The sequence below is a fragment of the Nannobrachium achirus genome (genome assembly GCF_963921795.1).
Source record: "Nannobrachium achirus genome assembly, chromosome: 21".
NCBI lineage: Eukaryota > Metazoa > Chordata > Actinopteri > Myctophiformes > Myctophidae > Nannobrachium > Nannobrachium achirus.
In genome coordinates this window covers 18406095-18411094 of record NC_137828.1, presented here as the reverse complement: position 1 = coordinate 18411094, position 5000 = coordinate 18406095, and the positions used below count along the sequence as shown (strand labels likewise).

Sequence of the window (5000 nt, the reverse complement as noted above, 5' to 3'; positions counted from 1 at the left end):
ATGGGTTAAAGTATCAATACTGCAATGTAGTAAAAGTCTGACATTCAAAGTTTACTTGAGTAAAAGTACAAAAGTATTGGTATCAAAATGTACTTAAAGTACCGAAAGTAAAAGTACTCATTAGGCAGAATGTCCCATTTCAAGTTTTCAAATGTATTACATCTTTTGAAAATAGCACATCTGCAAGCTCACAATGTGTTGCATCGCGACTCATTGTGAGCTTGTAGATCTTAGATCGGCTATTTTCAAATGCCCGAAATGTATATAGTGGTAATAATAATCAAAATCTACAAAGTTTTCATATAATTTTAGTTGAGCAAAGGTACAATATTTTCCTCTGAGATGTAGTAGAGTAGAGGTAAAAATATAGAAAATTGGAAATGCTCCAGTAAAGTAAAAGTGCCTCAAAATTGTCCACCACTTTTCAACCTATGTTCATATAATTGGTCCTCACTCAAAAATAGCTTTTTTTTCTTTTTTTTCTCAGAGGCGGGCTGTGGGCTGGTCAAAAACCCATAGTCTTGTGACATCATCGATTACCAACCCAGCTTATAGAAACTGCTGGCTTTCTATTCCTGAAAAGTTGCAATTTTAAAGTGGAAGCCATTGTTCTCGCGATATTAAAAATCTAAATATTTTTTTCAAAAATATTGATTAATTTTTTTTTTGGGAAAATGATGATGTCACAAGACGATGGATTCTGAACTTCCCACAGCTCTCCTAGGAGACTTGGACTGAGTAGAAAAAAATTGTGATATTTTATCATGAACATTAGTGAGGACCTATTATATGAAGACAGGTTGAAAAGTGGTGAACTACTCCTTTAACAACTTGGGGGCCAAACTCGTTCAGTAACGAGATACGGCCACTGGAGGTCGCTGTGCCAAAACTAAGTTGTCTCGTCTCTCAACGATATAAAGGGTTAACTTGGTTACATGCAGCTGCATCCGTCCTGTGTACCCTGTGAGAGACGCTGGTGCATATGTTATAACATGACGTGCACAGAAGTAAAATGGATCGTCTCTAGGCTGCATACACTTCCATTCTATGCTGAAACATAAAAAGGGCTTTATCTCTGAATAAGGTGCAAAGAACGCCAGGGAAGCAGAGATCTGATTGTTTTCACGGCGACACTTTACCGCGATGGTCGGCCCCGGTTTGGATTTTAGTTTCGCGAGCGTTTGTAAACAAATGGATTATCTTCCTCAATCGTCAGCGGACACTCACGTGCACACGCACAAAGCTTCCGAGGCTCTTCTAAATAAAGCGTAAGTGAACGGCGGCACCAGCAACAGCTAGAAATGTTAGAAACCTTGGCTTCCCATGTGTTAAGTAAATGTACTTTGTTACTTACACCACTGGTTCTCAAACCAGTGGCTCAGGGCATCCTTGTAAACAACCTTTTCATCCACAGCACCCCTGAATTACATTACATTACTTTATAGCACCTTACAACGAGGAAAACTTGAGAGAATGTCCGTTTCCATTATAAGACAGACTGAAAATAACTTTCTACTTGATGTTTAACCCCAGCATCCCTATTCTGAGGGGAACATTTGGTTTTGCTGCCTTCAACTTTGCTGATTTTGAACCTAAATCCATTGTAGTAAAATAAAGTAAGCCTTGCCGAGCCATGAGGCTCATATAGGGCAGGAGCTTATCTACTGATTCTGTAGAGTGAGGCAGCTTGGTAAATGGTGCATTTATATAGCGCTTTTATCCAAGGCGCTTAGGTCTAGTTTGACCCCTCACATGCTACTTCTTTTTTTAATATTTCTAGTGGAGTCAATGGGACAGGGAATATACGAAATGGCCATAACTTTTTTTCGCGATGTTTCCGGCAGAGCAGGCCTCTCATTCTGTGGACATTAATGACCAAACTAATAGATAAAACAGAAATAAAAAGTGCGGCAGAACATCACAGGTTCAACCCTATTCCTTGAGCTTTGGGCATGTGGATCCCGACTATATTGTAAGTCGCTCTGGATTAAGAGCGTCTGCTAAATGCCTAAATTGTAAATTGTATGACCCGGCCAGGGTTCGAAACGCGACCTCCCAGTCTCAGGGCAGACACTTTAACCCATTTAGGCCTGAACACATTATGACGCAATATTTTATGCTTTAAATATAAAGAAATAGCAGATATACAAGCTCACAGCGCGGCACCGAGTGCCGCGCTGCGAGCTTGTAGATCTGCTATTTTTGAAAAATCGTGAAAATTAGAATTTTGACCCGTGTCTTTTGAATCCTTCTAAGATTTTTGGAAAAAACCTATGTTTCTATGTCAGCAATCTGGCCAGCCATCGTCAAAGAAAAGGTCCTTTTCACTTAACTGGAGCTCAGTTAGTCTGTTCTTGAGAGACTACTATGTCAGTGGTTCTCAAACCTTTTCATGTGAAGGACGCCCAAACTGATATTTATTTGGCCACGGACCCCCATTTCAAAATATCTAGTTCCAGGGACCCCCCAGAAGCAAAATTTGAGTTACAATAAACGTTCGCTTTGAAAATACATATATTCAAAGATTTGAACACATTTTCACGACTTTTTCAAAAATAGCAGATCTACAAGCTCGCAGCGCGGCACTCGGTGCCGCGCTGTGAGCTTGTATATCTGCTATTTTTCAATAGTTAAAGCATAAGATATTGCGTCATAATGTGTTCAGGCCTAAATGGGTCAAACCACGAGGCCACTGAGCTGACGGACAACAACACATTTGGTGACTTGGTGAATTGTGTACCTGTTTGTGGACCTTGGTGAGCTGCTCCAGGTTGTTCTCCAGGAAGGAGATCTTCTGCTTCTGGGCGGCGCTGCCTCCCGTGTTCTCAGAGTCCAGCTCCGCACTCTGTACCGGCAGGGACGTGCAGAGAATGTTAGAGAGGCAGGGGGCTGACATTTCTAAAAGGGGCCTTTTGTTGGAAATACCAAAAATAGCAGATCTGCAAGCTCACAGCCGCACTGTGAGCTTGTTTGTATATCTGCCATTTTTCAATAGTTAAAGGAGTAGTTCACCCCCAAAATGACTTTTTTTCTATTGATTACTCATGCCATGGAGAGTAGAGTTCAATAATATTTTTTGGTTTTTGTCACATTCCTAAGAATTTTTTTTGATTTGAGTAAATTTACCCCCATTGATTCCGGATGGTGACCCGTTTCGAAACGGGTCACCATCCGAAATGAATGGGGGTAAATTTATTGTTATCACATTTATGTCTTAGGAATGTGACAAAAAACTAAAAATATTATTGAACTCTACTCTCCATGGCATGAGTAATCAATAGAAAAAAAGTCATTTTGGGGGTGAACTACTCCTTTAAAGCATAAAATAATCCTAGGCCTAAATGTCTTTTAACTCTTTTACCGCTTCGGACGTTCCCGTTCGCGAGCTCGTTGCCAATACGAAACGCTCCTTCTTTTACCTTGTCTGATGACTGTAAAGGGGAACACACACCGGACGCGGAGGCGGCGCGGAAGCGCCGCGTCAAAACATACGGCCCCGTTATTTTCAATGAACTAACCCACACCGGCGGCGTCAGACGCGGCTCTGCCGCCGCGCCTGCAGCGCCGATACGCCGCTGTTCTATTTTTCCAGCGTTGCCGCGCGTTGAACATGTTCTCCCATGGTTCTCCCCACCGGGGAAATGGATGTGCTGTGTGGCAGTGCGCCGCATCCAGTTGGGGTTATCGCACGGCACTTCACGCGCGTCGATACCGCGACGCGGCGCTGCGCAGCCGTCCGCGACTCCGCGTTATGCTGCTTTCAAATCTCCACCACACGTAAACATCAATGATGTCCAATTCACTTCCTGGCTGTTCTCTGTGGACCTGATCTAGATTATGTATTTCTATGCTCTGAGCGATGGCAAGCGGAGCGGCCCAATTCACATCTGTCCTTTGCGTAAGGCTGCCCTCTGCCGCCAGCTTGGCTAAAGTACACATATAATAAATATAAATAAAAATAAATCGTTTGAAAATAACGAATAGATCTTTTTTCTATAACATCGCAAAGGTACAGTAAGCTGCTTTTTGCTGGCACCAGCCCCAATAAATAAATAATAAATCTGGCAGTAGAACTGTTTTAATGAGCCTCAGCCTGGAGGCTTGAGCCCAGTCCGTCAGTGATCCGTAGAGAAACCCAATCCTTTATTTACACATGTTACCTTTGAAGAAACCCCTGACCTACTTATCACAGACACCCTTTTTTGTCTTCCCCGGGCTCATTAAAATTTAAACACAGGGAAACTTTAATTGGGGTGCGGCCGCAGGATTAAAGATGCATGGCTGGGGCGTGTGTGTGTGTGTGTGTGTGTGTGTGTGTGTGTGTGTGTGTGTGTGTGTGTGTGTGTGTGTGTGTGTGTGTGTGTGTGTGTGTGTGTGTGTGAGCGAGCTTTAAGCATCACCAATAGTTCCATATGGCACAATATGAATGAATAGAGAACCATATAAAATGGTACAATATACCGGTACACTTCTAGCGGTCATCAATGAAGCAAACTATGTACTATTTGCCAATGAATTTAACATGTCATTGGAATTTGACAATAATGTGTTCTAGCAAACAAGAAAAAGAAAGTAATTGCTGTAATTGAAACTAAGGCAGCTTCCAGACCTTAGAGTCTTGATTTACAGTTGACTGATTGATTGATTGAATACTTTATTAGCAGTTTGCATAGGAAAAGCACAAGACAGTACAGTTCAGATACAAGGTCTACTAATAGGATTTAAACCCAAGAAAGCACTGTGGCTTGTTTACATTGGGGTCCTTTGTACTCGTTTCATTGAGAGAGTGAAACACTGTACCATTACCTTTTTGACTCTGGTGGTCAGATCCTGAACAAACAGCCTCCTCAGGTTGTGCAGGGTTTGCAGCTCCTTGATCTGTGTGAGTCAGCACAGAGAACCAGGTCACAGAGAAGCAGGTCACAGAGAAGCAGGTCACAGAGAAGCAGGTCACAGAAAGAATCGGGACACAAAGATGTACAGTCCATGAGAAAATACCG

General features: G+C 42.4%; 1 pseudogene across 1 annotated transcript in view; it reads right to left on the bottom strand.

Annotated features, from left to right (window-relative positions):
• Nucleotides 1-5000, bottom strand: part of LOC308306621 (kinesin-1 heavy chain-like) — a 67827-nt pseudogene that overhangs the window by 2245 nt on the left and 60582 nt on the right. The window contains exons 23-24 of the transcript in view: nucleotides 4807-4878; nucleotides 2741-2845 (exon numbers count right to left, since the gene is read on the bottom strand). The product of the transcript in view is annotated as a kinesin-1 heavy chain-like (transcript). The remainder of the gene's footprint in view (nucleotides 1-2740; nucleotides 2846-4806; nucleotides 4879-5000) is intronic.